The sequence below is a fragment of the Pteropus vampyrus genome, unplaced genomic scaffold (assembly GCF_000151845.1).
Source record: "Pteropus vampyrus isolate Shadow unplaced genomic scaffold, Pvam_2.0 Scaffold12, whole genome shotgun sequence".
NCBI lineage: Eukaryota > Metazoa > Chordata > Mammalia > Chiroptera > Pteropodidae > Pteropus > Pteropus vampyrus.
This window is the reverse complement of record NW_011888793.1, coordinates 7,110,438-7,129,773: the sequence shown is the minus strand read 5'-3', so window position 1 is coordinate 7,129,773 and position 19,336 is coordinate 7,110,438. Positions and strand designations below refer to the sequence as shown.

Genomic DNA, 19,336 nt, shown 5'->3' with positions numbered 1-19,336 from the left:
AATATAGATTGTTTTCAAATGTGAAAATTATCAGTGTTTACCGAAAGCTTATGTAATTTTCATTTAAAATATGCATAATTGCACCCATTTGCCAGAAAATTTTTCAGGAAATTATGGTTAGATTTTTATTTCTTCCCTTGTTCCTTATATATTTTTTGAGGAATAATTGTAAACCTGATTAAGATACATTAAAAGTTTTTATCGGCAATAATCCTCCTCTAAGTTTACAAAGTTCAAGTATTGAAATGTTTCATTTCTTTACTTGTACATTTTGAGGAAATAAATTTCTTTATCAGAACTTTTTTTCTTTTAAAAGCCAATGGCTATATTCACTGAAGATTCATATGTTCATAGTTATAGATGTCAGCTAACTCCTTGGGGTATTGTGAGGATAGAAATAGAATAAATCACTCCGCTCTTCAACAAAGCGCAAAACGTACCAATTCTTCAGAATTGTATTATATATTAGTTTATAGGAGTACCTCTTTATATCTGGTTTCATCCCTACAAAATTCAGCATAAAATATAAAAAATACATTAAGGCAATTAACCACTTTCAAATTTAATATTAATTGATGGTTGATTTTTTCGTAGACTATCCTTTTATTAATTCAGCCATCATTAATTGAAAGACTATATTTAATAGAGTTTTCTATGACCAGGTAGTATGCTGATGTCTCTTGTAAAACAGTCAAAAATGAGTTTTGACTAAGTAAAACTCATCTCACCTCTAGAAACATTGTGTCCTAGATACTCGCAAGTCAAGACATCCTGGTTATCATTCCAGTCTAAAGTCTATTTTGGTAAATACTGCCACCTTGCCTCTTACCATTGAGTACTGCCTCTTACAATTAGCTTTTTGAGAATACTAGCAATTCCACCAATATAAAGTAAACCAGTTTCATGGCCATACAATGGTAATAGAAATACCCTAGTGAACCAGTTGCTAATGTCAACTTCGGTCTGATCAGCACCTTAAATATCCTCATGTGCTCTCACCAGGGCATTCCTTATGAAAAAAAATTTCTTTTAAGACCTTACTAGAAATGCACTAAGTTTGTGGTTATTCCAATATTGGTCTCTGCAGCAACTTAAGGCTATTTATTTGTTTTAAAACAAAATGAAGATAAGCCTGGAAATTAAGGTGCAGAGGTAGACATACAACATCTTTGTGTCAATTGCCTCAAGTGAGGTCTCTGCATGGTTTCCAGGTGAAAAAAGACTGTTAGACTGTTGTCTTATGGCAAAGAGGAGGAAGTTGTGTTTGGTGGCTTAATATTCTCAGCTATATTGACACAAATTTCCCCATTCCATGTTCCAGAAACCTACTCTTTTCCCTATCAGGGTCTTGACTTTGGCATACATCTGCAAAGATGTGCATTTTGTGCCTTTGAAGCTCTGCCACCACTAGAATCAAATTTCAGCCTGATAGTCAGCACAGTCTACCTTGCAGCTACAGGTAACAAGGAGTTTTTGATAATGTTCTTGTGAAGATGTTCTGACATTCACAGTGTACGTTGTATTAATACTTGCGTAATCTGAGCCTATCATTGCCTTTTCTCAGGGCTTCTAAAACCAATCTGAAGCCATCCAACTCTAGTCCTTATAACGCCCATTGCCCGCAAAATGTTCAAATGTAATCCTATATTACAAGCCAGTGTTTTACGCTCCGCCTTGTAGTGTGCTGAAAGTTGACCCTCAGTAATAGATGTCTATGTCCTAATCATCTGAACCTGTGAACGTGCCTTGTATGGCAAAAGATATGATTGAGTTTAGGATCTTAAGGAGTTTATCCTGAATTATCTGGGTGGGCCCTAAATACAATCATACATATCTTTATAAGAATACAGAAGAGGTTGTTTTGGGACAGATACACACAGGAAAAGACACACACAGAAGAGAAGGCCAAGTAAAGAAGGCAGGGATTGGAGTGATGTGGTTACAAGCCAAGGAGCACCAAAGGTTCCTGGTAGCCTCAAGGAGCTAAGAGAGGGGCATGAAACAGATTCTCCCTTAAAGCCACTGGGAGAATACAGTCTTATCAACTCCTTGATTTCAGACTCCCAGCCTCTGAACTGTGAGAGAATAAATTTCCGTTGCTGTAATCCACCCAGTTTATGATAATTTGTTATGATAACCAAAACAAACAAAAAACGAAAAACTAATGCACACCTCATAAAAATGTTCCACCAATGAGAATTTTAGTAATGGTAATGTTTTTGCATGCCAGGGGTTATTATTGCCACTATGATCAATAACAATGGAGTCCTTATTGCTGGCAGACCTGTGGATGATCTGTTTCAAGAATCTCATATTTCTAAGGCTAGTATGATATCAATTATCTTATAATTCCAAATGTTTACTCTTCTCCCAAAGTAGAGCTTATGTCAAGGTTGGCATGCAGGATGTTTATGTGAGGGTGTTCTCCTGGGGACAGGACTAGGATTTCAGGGAAGAGTAAGACAGGAAAGTCAAACAAAAGATGTTTTATTGAGCTGGTTTCTACCCTGGACAAATAAGGCTTAAAATCTCTAATGGGCTTTTTGATGTGTCAACTTGTCCAAGCTATAGCCCAAAGTTATTCATACACTTATCTTGGTCAAAAGGGCTTAACAGCAGAACTGAGTTGTTCTTAAAGAAATTCTACTCTGGACAGAAGCATCAGCATCTGACTGAGAGTTCCGGCTTGCCCTTCCTGATGGCCTGTGCTATGGATTTTGGAATTGCATAGCCAGCCTTTTAGATTGCATAAGCCAATTTCTTGCAGGAAATCTATCTATCCATCCAACTCACACACTCTCTCTCACTCTCTCACTCTCTCACTCTCTCACTCTCTCTCTCTCTCTCTCTCTCTCTCACACACACACACTCACTCTCTCTCTCTCTCACACACACACACACTCTCTCTCTCTCTCTCTCTCTCTTTCTCATCTATCTATTTACCTATTTACCCATCTACTCATCATCTATCTATCCATCATCTATCTAATCTATTTCCTACTGGTTCTACTTCTCAGTTCAACTTTTACTGACATGAACTCGCTGGAAACACTTCAAGAGGCTGTACCAAATACATCTCAGTATCTTTAACAGAAACACAGAAACATATTCATCCACAGACTTCCATTTTCAATTGTCCCCCCAGGAGCTACTAACTACCTTACATTTCCATGTTTGTTCATGAACTATAATGGCTGAGCAAGTCTTATACATAAGCCATGTAGTGATGGCCAATAAATACTGGAGGAAAGTAAGGAAGAGATACAACATGGACTGAGAAAAGTTATCAATGGATTCATGCAAACTGCTAGCTCCAGCACCAATGGCCTGCTTAAAAATGTGTTTCGAGATGATGGCTACACAAAGTAATATTTACCTACCTAATTCTATGTAGACACAATAAACAAATTCTTTTCCAAAAGACAAAAATTTTTCAATCTACTCTTTTTTTTATTCACAATGACGGTGGCAAATAAAAAGATGAATAGGTTTATTATTTTTGCTGAATCCAATTTAGCAAAATATTTATATAAAATGTGAAATATGAAGTACTTATCCATTCATATTATTTAACATTTACTGTTAGATAATACTTTTTCTATATATAACCCTAATTTCATTAGTGCTAATTAGAAGTGATTAAGACTTGTTAATTAAACACTTCATTAAATTATTTGTCTCTAAGATTAGCTGTTGATCCCTAATATTCAAATAACACATTTATAAAGATCACAAAACTATTTTAGAATTAGACAAAAGTCTGTAAAATATATAATCAAATATTTATATTAAAAATATATGCATGGATAATGTATACATATATGTGTGTATATTCATGTATACACATATATGTTCATTTGTGTATTCTCAGGTTGAGAGGCAAATCAATACACACATACACACAAATATACACATACACCTGTGTGTGGACATATGTCTGTGTGTATGTATGTTCTTGTATTCAGAAGAAAACCATACTTTTCTTAACAAAAGAAGTTATTCTCTGAGCACAGTAATATAAATTCTTTACATATTTACACATATAATTCTTTACATATTTCTACTTTTTAAAATAATCATTTTAGGTTTAAAAATTTTTACATTTTATCATATATTTATTTAAATATTTTATCGAACCTTATGATCCAGAATTATACTTCTGGTTATATATACAAAGGAAATGAAAACAAAGAGATATATGCACTCCCAAATTCATTGCAGCATTATTTACAATAACTAAAATATGGAAACAACTTAAGTGTCTGTCAATGAATGTATAAAAGATTGTGGAATGTTTGTGTGTATACATACACACACACACACACATACACACACACAATCAAATATTATTCAGCCATAAGAAAGAAGGAAATCTCCTATTTGCAACAGTATGTATGGACCTTGAGGGCACTATTCTGAGATAAATCACACAAAAAATATCATATATATATATATTTTTTTTTAAATGAGTTAATCCATGAAAATACAAAGCAATTACTGTGCCTATATTTATACCAAAGCTATTATGACCTATGTGCAGAATAATCATAGATTTACTAATACTTTTAATCAATAAAAGTCATTGATTTTCAAATCCTCTAGATCCTAGCAAATTGCATCAACTATTATTATAGCTTAGATCATAATGTTATCTTACTCCATTTTTCATTCCTTAGATAATTCTTCAGCTAAAACTATTTATTGCTGGGTTTATGGCCATGCCACCCTGAATGTGCCCTATCTTGTCTGATCTCAGAAGCTAAGCAGGGTTGGGCCTGGTTAGTATTTAGATGGCAGACCACCTAGGAATACCAGGTGCTATAGGTATTTTTTAAAAACAAAACTATTTACGGCTAATCTTTTTGTCTATAGAAATCAGATAGAGAATAAGGTGATCATGGGGAAATTTTCCCAAATCAGTCCCCTAATACCCAGAGTGACTTAGATTAACTAAAATGTGGCTTTGTCTTATAGAAAGTGTATTATAGGATAATTATTTCAGGTGGACAAACAGGATGTATGTGGAGGTCACCCATACAAATTATAAGACAAGTGCAATCTTTAAAAATAAACAATACAGTAGAAATCATACATTGTTTTAATAATTACTCTAATGTTCCTCTTGAGTATATATGTGATAAAATGCTACATAAATGCTAAAAGTTAACTATTCTAATTTGATAGAACTTATGAATATAAAGTAAGTGTTAGGACTACGTGCAAGTTTTGAACAGAAAAACTGAAACTATTAAGGTAACTTAAAACATAAAATACAGTGCATTGGCTGATGTTTCTTCAATTCATAATTCTATGTCACTGTCACCCCCTCTTTTTTTTTTGCCTACAGTGGTTCCCAAGGAGGTGATAAACCCTTGTTTTTATTTTCAATCATCCTCTACAGTGAGAGACATAATAGGTAAGAAATACTACTAGCTGGGATTAATTTTGAATTCCTGAGGAATGATTTTCACAATTTTTCTTGCTAAACCCCAAACTAATCAAATTAGCAAAGCTTAATTTATGCACTCAAAATTGAATACATTTATCTTGGCTTACAGCAGAAAGAACCACTGATATAAAATCCTTTGATTTCTTTAGAACATCTAGAATAAAACTACCAAAAATAATTTAAACTGCTTTTCTCTCATTGGAATGCAAAATACAAGTAGGCTAGTAATTATCGTTACAATGGCAAATGAAAGTATATTACTCAACCTCCTACAGTTCACGAAAGGATCATCACTCAAAACTCCAGGATGATTTCTCCTGGATATCTTTAAACAGTATCCTTTCTACCAATCTTTTATTTCTATTTTATTTCTCTCTTCCTAGAAATGCTACTGCTTCTTAGATTTGCAGCCTTCCTAATTTTCATCCTCTGCTTTGTACCTGATCACAGAGTCTACAGGGATTCTCTTTGCTATCTACTTTTCTTTTTCAACTGAATTAGAACATTCTGAATTACTGACCTCTTCACTCCTAAATGAGGTTCACTCATTTGAAATGCTGGCAGTGATAAACTCCAATTTATTATTCTATGAACTGCTAAGCCTAAATAATCACTGAAGTTGTTTAAGTCTTTTGAAATCATAGTTTCAAAATTTCACTCCTATAGGATACCCAGCAGTTGGAAACTGAAACAAAGTCCATTTAAATACAACAAAATGAGGTGGGGAAAAAAATCACAAGAGAGAAACTGAATGCTTACAGCTTTATGTGATCCAAGTCTCCAACGTTCTGCAATTTTTGTGACATTGACAAAAGCTTAGTCGAGGGAAAACAATATTACTGGTGACTGATTTGTTTCTGATTTGTTTGTTCTTCTTCACTTGTCACCAAGGCACAGTAAAACCATGGTTCCCTGAAGAACATGTTTCCATTGTTTTTTGTTTGTTTGTTTTTTACTGTGGTTAAAATGATGTATTCAATACTACTCTGTAGCACTGAAATAACTATCAACATATTAACAATAAAAAACACATTTTAAAACAATGGTAATACTGCCATTTCAACTATGTAGATACTTCAATTCCATGAACACAAAATATCTTTTCATTTATTTGTGTCTTCAATTTATGTTAGTAATGTCTTATAATTTTCAGGGTATAGGTTCTTCACACACTTTGTTAAGTTTATTCCTAGGTATTTTTATTCTTTTTGTTACAATTGCAAAAGGAAATTTTTTTCATTTCTTTTTCAGAAATTTCATTGTTAGTATACAGGAATACGATGGATTTTTGTACATTGATTTTGTATCCTGGAACTTTACTGTATTTGTTTGCTGTTTTTAATAGTTTTTAGTGGAGTGTTTAGGGTTTTCTATAGAGCGAATCACGTCATCTTCAAAAAGTGACAATTTGACTTCTTTCCCAATTTGGATGCCTTTTAGTTCTTTCACTTGCCTGACTGCTTTAGTTAGAACTTCCAATACTATATTCAATAAGAGTGGTGAGAGTGGACATCTTTGTCTTATTTTTGATCTTAGAAAAAAAGCTTTCAGTTTTTTACCTTTAAGTGGGATATTAGCTGAGGTTGATTATATATTGCTCTTATTAAAGCAATACAGAATTAATGAAATCCCTATCATACTTCCAATGGTATTCCTTAAAGAAACAGGACAAAAAATCATCGGATTGTATGGAAGCACAAAAGACCCCAAATCACCAAAGCCATCCTGAGAAAAAAGAACAAGGCTAGAGGCATTATTCTGCCTGACTTCACATTATAGTACAAAGTGACAGTAATCAAAACAACATGGTACTTGCAGATAAACAGACATACAGACCAAGGAACAGAATTGAAAGCCAAGAAATAAATCCACATACACATGGGCAAATAATTTTTAACAAAGTAGCAAAAACTTACAATGGAGAAAAGAAAGCCTCTTCAATAAATGGTTCTGGAAAAATTGGACAGCCTCATGCAAAAGAATGAAACTAAACTAGACTGCTATTTATCACCATGCACAAAAATTAATTCAAAATGGTTCAAAGACCTAAATATAAGACTTGAAACAAATTGCAACTCATGAACCTTTGTTTTAGAGAGGATTTTAAAGTCAAGGAAAATAAAAGCAAAAATAAATGAATGGAATTATATCAAACTGAAAAGCTTCTGCACAGCAAAACTATCAACAAAACAAAGAGGCCACCAACTGAATGCGAGATCTTTGCAAAAAATGTCTTTGATAGGAGCTAATATCCAAAATATATAAAGAATTCATACAACTCATCAACATAACACCTAACAATTCAATTTAAAAGTAGGCAGAGGACCTGAACAGACACTTTTCCCAAGAAGACATACAAATGGCCAATAGACATATGAAAAGATGCTCAACTTCGCTAGCTATTAGGGAAATTCGAATCAAAACTACAATGACATACCACCTCACACCTGTTAAAATGGCTATTATCAGCAAGACAAGTAATATGCATTGGAGAGGTTATGGGGCAAAAGAAACCCTCATACACTGCTGGTGAGAAAGTAAACTGGTATAGCCACTGTGGAAAACAGTATAGAGGTTCCTCAGAAAATTAAGAATATAATTACCATATGACCCAGCAATTCTTCTTTTGGGTATCTACCCCAAAAATCTAAAAACATTTTTGAAATTTGAAAACATGCACTCCAATGTTCATTGCAGCATTATTCATGGTGACCAAGACAAGGAAACAACTGAAGTGTCCTTCGATAGACGATTGGATAACGATGTGGTACATATATACAATGGAATAATACTCAGCTGTAAGAAAAGATGAAACACGGCCATTTGTGACAACATAGATGGATTCCAAGATTACCATGCTAAGCAAATAAATCAGAAAGAAAAAGCTGAGAACCAGATGATTTCACTCATATGAGGCATAAAACTGAAAGCAATAAACAAATAAGACAAATAGAGACTCATGGACACAACAGTTTAGTGGTTACCAATGGGAAGGGGGCAAGGGGAGAGGTAGATAAGGGTAAAGAGAGTCAAATATATGGTGATATGGAAGGACATTTAACATTGGGTGGTGAACACACAATGCAATACACTGATGATGTGTTATTGAATTATATACTTGAAACCTATATAATTTTATTAACCAATGTCACCTGAATAAATTTACTTAAAAGTACCAAAAGAAAAAAAAAGAAAAAAAACCTAACAAAACATATTGCTCCTGAATATGCCTATAGGATTTTCAAAGTTAAGGTACATTTGCTTAACTATTATTAAATAAATGAAGTGGAAGAAAGAAGTAGGGGAAATGAATAAACATTAAATCACTTTTGTATACACCTTGGTTGCTTTAAAACCTATCCGGTAGAGATTTTATATTATTCACCCAAAATGTGTTCGGGGACTTGTCAGTTTATTGGCTAGACTGGCTAGTATGTTCCACTAGGTAGCATATACATATGAATTTTGCGGCATTGTGAGTATGACATATTTATCGAATTGAAGTAATCGAATCCTCCTTTTATAATCCAGAGAAGGGGATACTAATGAGAATGGGGTGGCACAAAACTACACTGGAGAATTGTGATAAATGTTCGAGGTCTTATTTTTTTAAATGAATCTCAATTTCATTAAGTACATATCCTTGTTGTTTGGAATTCTGCTCAGAATATGAAGATAATTTAGTTAACTACATCCTTAGATTCATGACAGACAATAGTGGTAAATGCAATGCATTCCCTTGTTATATTTTTCATTATTTTTAATACTACTTCCCTTATCCTTTCTCCACTTTCATAACTCTTTCCATAGATTCTCTCTGGATTGTTTAATCTGTTTTTATAATCCACCTTCACAATAGCTACTTTGTTTCATGTGTATATTTGAATACTTTGTGTATTTCAATTCTTAAGTGGTATTGATGCATATATTAATTTTTTGATTTTTTACCCTAAACATTATAAGATTTATTCATGTTGCTGTTTGTAACATATTTATTTTCACATCCCCACCATGATCCCGCTAATCTAATGCTAAACACATGTATCAGGTTATTATTATAATACCACCCAATTTTTTGTAATAATTTTTATATTTGTTCGGATAATGCAAACTGGATTTTTAAATTTTAATATAACTTCAAACTTACAGAAACTCTTCAAGAATACAATAAATTTCCATAGGCCCTTCTATTTTTATTATTTTGCTATATTTGTTTTACCAGTCTCTATATACATTATTTTATGACTAATTTGATAACTGCACATGCCACACTCCTTTACACTAAATAATTCAGTATGTATTTTCTAAGAATAAGGATCATAGCCAGAGTACAATTATAAAAATAACATTTAATGGCCCAAAACTACTAAGATCATACAAATTTCCCAATACGATACTTTGGATATATACTTCTCTAGCCAGGACCTAACCCAGGATCACACACTGCATTTAGTTGTCATGTCTCTTCAGTTTCCTTTCATTTGTATCTGTTTTTTAGCCTTTGTCATTCTTGTCTTGATATTTTTTAAGAATATAAGGTACTTATTTATTAGAATTCCCCTTAATTTGTGTACTTTTAATACTTTGTGACTGTATTTAGGTAATGCTTTTTGGGTGAGATTACCTCTTAAATAATATGTCCTCTTTAGTGCATCGTTTCAGAAGGCACATGATTTCCCAGTGTTGGTGATGTCGAGATCAATCACTTAAGGTTATGCCTGCGAAGTTTTTTATAAAGTTACTGTTTTTCTCTATGTAATTAATAAGTAATTTCCTGGAGAAAATTATGAAAATATTTCAATATTCTCTTTCTTATCAAAGTTGCACTGAAAAAGTTAGCATTCATTGATAACTTTCTAGCTTAAACATTCCTACTACATTTATTAGTTTCCATTTTACTATAAGATTTTCTTTTTGTGCTACTTATTATATCAATATTATTTCATAAATTCTTCATTTAATGGGTTATTATTTGATTTTTAATGGGTTTTATTTTGATGCTTGAATTATTCCAAATTTGGCCAGTGGAAGCCTCCTCTAATGAAAACCCTTGTCTTTTTGACACATCCCTACAATTCTTTAATCACTTCCTTATGTTCTAGTGCAAAATTCAGTATCAAGCTCCTCTTCTACTTTACCAGTCACAATCCTGAAATTGGCTATTTCTCTTAGTTTATTTTAGTGAAGAATATTATTTAGAAACCAAGAACTGTATGCTAGGTATGATTAGCACCACACATTAGCATTGTTTTAGGCCTTTTGTATAAATAGAGCTAAGAGGAGGTACATAAATGTGTGCACACATACACACATCATGTACATAGATCATGAATTTATACCGATACCTCCAACTGCAATGCAACAATACAGGTTTTATTTTAGCCTTTCCACTTTCCATTTATTTAACTACTTTAATCACATTGAGAAATCTAACTTTTATCGTCCTCACTATATTCACTCATTTGTCAACCCTAGTATAATGAATACTAGTTTTATAATTTTTTTACCCATAAAATTGTGAAAAGTAAACCTATTAAATACATATTTCTATTGTCTTATGTAAAATTTGTATACAGGTGAAATAAATACATTTTAGTAATAAAATTCAATGAGTTTTTAATTATGCATATTCCTGGCTAACCAACATCCTTATCTTATCAATACAAAATTTTCATCACTAGAAAGTTCTGTCGTGTCTGTTCTCAGTCTATATTCCAATTAGAACCACTTTTCTGATTTTTTTATATCATAGATTACTTCTAGTACATCATATAAATGTATTTTTTTGCTTTTATGCTCTCACATTCAACCTAATATTTATTTGAATTATTTATGGTATTGTTCTTATCAGTAATTTGTTCCATTTTATCCATTTTAATGCTATGGAAGTATTGAGATGCGATCAGACTCCAGACTTATTCTGAAGTCAGAAGAAAAGATATTGTCTATGGATCAGCAATAGAGGAGTGAGAAGAGAAGTCAAACTGGCTGCCAAAATATTTGTCATGAGTGACTTGAAAAACAGAGTTAAGCTTTACTGAAATGAAGATGCAAGGTCAATAAGCTAGAGATCAGATCTGTGCAGGTGAATACTGAAATACGTTAGAAAAACAAATTGAATGGTAGGTTTTGTTATAGGAGTAGAGAAATAACAGCATGATGAAGGAAAAGAAATGCTTCACTATGGCACACCAAAATTTATACTGATCTTTATTTTGCTGTTTTTTCTAAGTTCTTATAGTAGACACTTATCTCTTTGTTTTCATATCTTCATCTTTTCTGACATAAACATGTTTAAGAAGTATTAGGTTTATCCTGAGTGTTTTTAGATTATCATAAGTTCTCTAATTTTCATTTTTATTTAGAATCATAAGCTATTTAAAATGTGATATTTAATTTGAAAACATGTTTTTCTTCACTGTCGCTTGTTATTTGTTTCTAGCATCTTTCATTATGATTGGAGAAATCAGATTAAGTTCAACTTTCTGATATTTATTGAGACTTTATGGTAAAGACAAATTTTTAGCAATAATCTGTATCTGCTTGTGAAGAATCTGCATTATGAAAAATTTGAGATTCAGGATTCTAAATATATTTGTTATATCAAGTAGGCAGAGACTAGTAGTACTAGCAGAAAAACAAAGTTGTTAAGCTATATTAAAAAATAATAACAGAGTAAAATGGAGAGGAGGAAGCACTATTAAGCATATAGCAGATACTGCTATTTTTAATTCATTGCTCATTTTTCTCTTCTGTTTTTAGTAAGAGAATGGAGTTTTAACAAAGCACAGAGGTTCTCAGCTATGGATTGCATTCTCGACTTTCTTTGCAATGATGTATTGCCATGATAGTTTTTACAGGCTAATGGAATATAAGGTGATATCTGAAACATTCTTAAAGAAAGGCTGCTTGCCTTAGATTTTGTCTCAACTAATCTTGTTGTCTGGGAAGGTGTTGATTAGAGCAAGTGCCTTTGATGCATAGGTAGAAGTCATGTATTCAGGATAAAACAAATTATTTGATTCAAAGTTTATAATCTAGGTTTGAATTGGCTCAAATCTAAGAATCGGATAAATAATGGTTTTCTCACTTGACTTTAGCAAAATACTCATTTATTTCAAGCCTAGGAGTCCCTCTAATCAATTAGCCACTACCCAAAATAACTACATGTCAAAATATTCTGATTACTGCCAGCCTTGCTGCCCATCATGATGACCATGCTTACCTAATATCTGATGGCTAAGTGATACCTGCAGGCCTGGGATCCTATCATCCCACTAAAGTCTGAGAATTCACTGCAATGACAGTATCTTTAACTGTAATTTTTGGCTTGCAGATAGACAATAAATAGAGAGCTTTTTCAACGATGTAGATGCTTCCAATATAAATATATCACTCAGGGTTGTGGTGGAAACAATACCTTCTGGATTGTCCCAGAGCAGATAGTTAAGTGGTAGGGAGAATGTCATACATAATACATTCACATTTACACTCACTTCCTAAACTTTTGGATTTCTTCCTTTAGAGTATAAGAAGGATGTGCTGAAATCTCAATTTTGTTTAATATAGGCCACTTTTTAGCCCAGGTTTCATTCAATCGAATGAGTCAAACAGTAGAATCAGTTCAATACGCTTAAGGAAATAATTTGATATTATTAATGCCCAGAATTCATTGCTCAAAATCTTTTGGTGAGTGTACCATATCAATAAATTCAGACAGATCTAACAGTACGTTTTTTCATTCCTCCTATAACTCTATTAGAAATGTTGCAATTTTTTTTGTTGTCTGGTGTATCCTGCCGGATTAGGCTTTGTGGTCATTCTTTTGTGGTCTACTGGGATTTGTATCTAGTTTTAAGTCTAAAAGCAGGGAAAAGTAATAGATATAAGAATTCAGAACTTGCATCCACTTAAAAATCCACTGTCCTAGGTGAGATCTTTATGGGGATGTGAGGCAAGACTTAGGTAATCCCTTGAGTGGGGAGGATTCTGCTATTTCTGCCATCAAGGGAAGCTCAGAGGGAGATTAAAGGTCTTCATAGTCATCAGAAACCACCCACATGTCCTCATTGTAATTCAAGACCCCAATCTCTCATGATCAATATTGTAACTTTAACTTAGCTGAGGATTTGAATTAAACTTGCATATTAAGGCTTCTGTAGTATCAAACTTGTATTGTTATCAGGAACTTCAGCCTTGTTGCTTCAAGAAATAGGGGATTCTCTCAGGATAATCATAAAAGTTTTGCATTTTTTCTACCCATGCTTTATATTGGGAATTTAAAACTCTAAGCTTGTTATTTTCTTTTCTCAAAATCTTCAGGGATTTAAGTGGCACCAATTCCAAACTTACAATTCTTGTATTCTTATATTCTTTATTTTCCCTAATGTTCTAATTTAAGGGCTAATAGGTCTTTCATAGCTCTGTATTCTATAGGTACTTCATTGCAGGCATTTTCATGTGCTAATTAAAGTATTTTTTCAGTGAATGCCATGAAATACCAGGGTCTCATTTTCCATTAGCAATGAATTTATTACTGCCTTCAAATCTAATCAGAGCAGAGAACCAGTTACAGATTTTAGAAAATGAACTTATGTTTCCTGGAGCCACTTAAGGTACAAAATACTGTATTGGTTGTGATTTGTTTAGGACAACAAATATGAAGAATTTTAGTATAGAGAATTAGAAGCTTAAAGCCACTGGGTCAGTGAAAGTCAGAAAGCTGCAGTTGGTTTTCAAGAACTCTTATTAAAGGTACAACAAATCTTAAGAATCTCTGGGAAATTCCCACAGTTGTCACAGTCTTTGGCGCCTGATGTGCAGCACAAATCAGTCTGTAGGTTTTCCAAAGCACACTTGGAAGCTTCTTAGGACATTATATCCACACACCTGTCTGTCATATTCTTCAGGAAATAATGATCTCTCTTCTACTTTCTGAGTCTCACAAGAGTGTCTCTCATTGATGGACGCTAATGTAGAACTATATACTAAAGGAGCTTTGAGAGCAGGCAATCTAGCGTATAAGCTGACCAGCTGGGTCTCTGGAAAAGCATGTGGGGAAGAGCTTCTAAGTGCCATAATTGCCCACCTAATTTTGTAATCTTATGTAAGTGTTTCCTTGGACACACTTAAGTCCTGCTAGCAGGAACATAAATCATTTCATTATTCCTGGAAACTGATTTAACAATATGCATTAAGAACCTTAAAAATGTGGCATATAAAACTATTGAGACCTGTGTGAAAAGTATTGTACATACAATTCATTTAATTCAAAATTATTTTGATTATAATAATTAAAATTTAAAAACATGTCCACCAGTAGAGTAATAGCAATATTAGAGCATATCCAGTTATGTTACCATTTGTTATGAACTACATTGTGTTGCCCCAAATTTCTTATGTTGAAGCATTAACTACCAATGTGATTACATTTAGAGGGAGGGCCTTTAAGAAGATAATTAAGGTTAAGTGATGTCATAAGGTGAGGCCTTAATCTGATAGGACTAATGTCCTTATAAGAGAAAAGTACACTAGAACTCTTTCTTTCCACACATACAGATAGGGAAAGGTCATTTGAGGATAGGAAGAAGGTGGTCATTCAAAAAAACTGAGTTCTCAACAGAAGCCAACACTGGTGGTACCTTAATCTTGAAAATCCAGTTTCCAGAACTGTGAGAAAATAGATGTTTGTTGTTTGACCCACTCAGTCTGTGGTATTCCATTATGCCAGCTCGGACTGACTAATAAACCATTAAAATCACGCTTTTAAGAAATATTTAATAACATGAAGTGAAAAGAGGAGAGTAAAAATAATGTAGTAGTCCCCTCAGCCACAGTTTCACATTCCAGTTTCAGTTCCTCATGGTTAACCACAGTCTGAAAATATTATGTGGAAAATTCCAGAAATAAATTTTTAAGTTCTTGCACATTGTTCTGAGTACAGTGTGATGACAATGCTCCATCCTGCTCCATCTCACCTGGGATGTGAACCACCCCCTTCTCCACCATATCCATGTGGTATACACTACCTTAGTAGCCATCTTAGTTATCAGATTAACTGTCTTGGTATCACAGTGCTTGTGTTCAAGTAACCCTTATCTTACTTACAAATAGACCCAAAGCCAATAGTGAGACTGGCAATTTAGATATACCAAAGAGAAGCTGTAAAGTGCTTTCTTTACATGAAAAAGTATGCACGTATAAGAAAAAGCATAATATGTGTAAGTGTTGGTACTATCCATGGTTTCAGGCATCCATGAGGGATCTTGGACCATATCCCCAATGGATAAGGAGGGACTACTATTTATAAATACATGTGTTTATGAGTTTGTGTGTGTATCACCATAATTTTGAATATAGAAAAGTAAATACACATACAGTTCATATTTTGAAGACAGACTGGGAGAAACTACCAAAAAATAAAAATTTTTAGTAAGAGTTCACAAAAATTACTCTGTTCCTGAGCAAAGCCTTGTTTTCCAAAAGAGATGCACACCAATGAGTCATGCAAATTTATTTCTATCCTCACTGGCAGCATCTGTTTAGGATGCCCAAATTAATTTTGTGCAATCTGTGTATACTGTGGGTAACCTTGCCTGTATGAAGCTAAATTGGTTGAACCAAGCTAAGCTGCTTAAATCACTAGGAAGGGTGGGATGACAATAGAGTAAAGAGATAACACTGTAAATGATCAGTGAGGAAGCAAAAATGGCACAGTACTTTAAATTTAGGTTCCTTGAAAAGAAATAATGATAGGGTTCTTTAAATTTAGAATGCTTCCTGTGGTAAATCTAAGATTTGCCACTCAGAACATGTTCTATTTAATCTAGTTATTTTAATTTAGAAATAAAAAAGGATAACTTTCTTCTTTAGCCTCTTTGGTCATTCTGTCATCTAATTTTTGTTGACACTGTTGATTTACTATATGTTCGAAAATTTACTTTGAAATTTTTAGTAATTCTTTTTAGTAATTCAATTTTTACCTTTAAAATATGTATAATTTATTTTTCAAAAGAGTTTATTTTATGAAGTTAATCAGAAGTACCACAGCCAACTGGAGGCATTCTGAAATGACCTAACCACAAAGATGATGTTCCTGTGCCAACTAACACTACATTATTCCTTTTTGTACCCCTAAACCAGTAAGATGATCTTCCCACACAAATATACTGATCTTAATCTCAATCAGCTGACACTCCTCTATAAACCCATTGTCTATTCCTCCATGAATATACACAGCATAAGTCTTATTCTCCCACTTTCCAATGCTAGTTGGCTATCCACTGAAAATCAATTTCTGACCTTTAGAGAAGAGTCATGTGTTTTAATAGGGGAGTGAATGAAAGAGTCAAAACAAGCTCACCAGGCTTTCTTTTTGATTAATATATGTGCTCTCAGAATTATCTTCCTGAATTCATTCACAAGTTAGAAATCAAATATTGTTTGTGTTTATTTTAGTTTTGCTATTATTCTTTTAATGTTTGTTAAGAAGAGGAGCTACTATTTCATCTAGGGGCTAAAGGAAAGAACTAGAAAGTAGAGAACTATCGAAGTGCCTTTTTTTCCATACTTGGCTCTGCTTGATTTAGGAAACTTGTAATAAGCATATAGCAAGTTAATTTTGTAATTTAAAAAATACACTTGAGAAACAGTGTCCCTTCTAGGCATTCATGAATACTTGTATCTCAAAAGAGGTGTCTTAATATTTTCAAGTAGCTATTTTTGCAATTACTTATTTCCAGGTGCTTCTGAAAGATTTTTGAGTGTGCATGTATAACTCTAATAGGATAACTGAAAATAAAAACTGAATTAATGAAGAATTCAGGCATGGTCTTGGAAGATTTACTTTTTTTGTTATGTGATATATTATTTGATATGCTTTTCAGAACAAGGTAATTAATATATCATATATAAGAAAAAATATACATATATGGAAACAAATGTATAGGAAACTTTGATCCCAAAGAGAGAACATGAACATATTCCTCTAAATTAAAAATGCACCATGTTTAATCAGTGTAAATAAAAGTTTTGTTTGATGTTTATTGTCCAATAAGAATACTAGAGTAGTGATGTCATGAAATCAGTGAGCATAGGTCATTTCTAGTTTTGTTTCCCTCACACCAACTAACAATAGGTCATGGACAAGGCATCACTGAGAAAATTCTAGAATAGAGGATGAAGTTCCGGCACTCCCTACCTAGTACCTCGGAGGCCAAGACAAATGGCATTATAAGTGTAGTGGTTACATGATGACAAAATTACCCCTTCCCTAGGCTGGTACGGTACCGCACCAACAAGTTCCCCCTGAGCCTACTGTTCTTTCAGGGGGAAAAAAGAGCCCAGGGTAGACATGCAGCTCCCTCACTGACATGGGTCACTTCTTAGGAGGCCTAGTCTGCTCTTGCCTCAAAAGCACTGTAGGGGAATTTGCAGAGTTGACCACTGGGAATCCAATTGTAAAAGAGAGCTTGCAACAACCAGCACTCAGATCTTAGCAGACCTAGTTCCTCTCAGTAGTGACCAAGTACCAATCACAACCAGTGGTTTTGTTCATCTGCAGAGCCAAGACACTGGAATAGTCTGACCAGGGAACTTGGTAGGGTGTAGGTCTGATTCTGGTCCTCAAACAATGAACCTTGCTGGTCCTGGAGCCTGGTCTGTCCCTGCCCAAACAGGGAGCTATTTCATAGCTTCACCAATTACTAAGTGTAGCTCTCAGCTCTGCCCGACCTGAAAACCTGGCCAGAACATCTAGAAGCTGTGTAGCCCAGCAACACTCAAGCAGAGAATCCAGTAGATAAAGCTAATCATCCAGAACAAAGCCAGTGGCCCTGTTCAACCAGGGAACCTAAGGAGTAGGTAGGCTTGAGTCAAAGCCTTCCTAGACTTGGAGCCAGGTACCGGCTTAGCTCAGTCAGGGAAACTTATTCGTAGCTCTGCACATTGCTAAATAAAGCCTTCAACCTGCTTCATCAGAGAAATAATCCAGAGCACACAGGAAGCTGCATAGCCCATCCAACAGTCCTGCTCACAAGAACACTTGAACAGAGAGCACAGCCCATGATATAACCATCTAGAGAGCAAACAGTCAGCCTCATCTAGCCAGGACATTAAGTGTACAGGCTATCTGATTCAGGTCCCCAAACAACAGGCTGTGTAGGCCTTGAGGCCTGTTCTCCTACCCTGCCAGGGCAGGGGAGCTAATTTAAAGCCCTGCCTACTGAAGGACTAGCTAGGAAGCCTTACCACAGAACCCAGGCATGATGGAGTCTCTCCTCCAGGTTCACTAGGGGAGGGGACCAAGCAGCAGTTCATTCCAACTGTTCTCAGCTAGTCACGCCCACACCCTCAACCTCAGAACTTGCATAGTGGCCTTTCCTCAAAGACCCTCACAGCAAGTACACCTGCCCAAGGACATTACCAGCAGACATATCCAGAAATTTAAATCTAGTTAACAGGTAAAGAACTGTGTCCGCCAAAATGAACGTGTAAAGTTTGGAAGAGGAGACTTTTACTCAAATGTACAGTTACCAATACAATGAACAGAATCACACACACAAAAAGCAGGTAAACATGGAACTACTAAAGGAAATTAATAAAGCGCTAAGAAATGACTAAAGAAATGAAGATCTATGAGCTGTCAAAAATTCAGAATACTCTTCTTAAAGAAATTTGGTGAACTATAAGAACACACAGACAACTAAACCAAACTAGGAAAACAATGCAGGAACAAAACAAGTTAGATAAAGAAATAGAAACCATTAAAAAAAGAGCCCGGAAATTCTAAAGCTGAAACATACAATTACTAAACTGAAGAATTTAATAGACATCTTCAAAAGCAGACTTGACTATGCAAAAGAAATAATCACTGACCTAAAAAGGACA

The 19,336-nt window shown here is 34.1% G+C and overlaps 1 pseudogene; it reads left to right on the top strand.

Annotated features, from left to right (window-relative positions):
• The first annotated feature begins 4,708 nt into the window (after positions 1 to 4,708).
• On the top strand, positions 4,709 to 4,827 carry LOC111732876 (annotated as a pseudogene).
• The last annotated feature ends 14,509 nt before the right edge of the window (positions 4,828 to 19,336 follow it).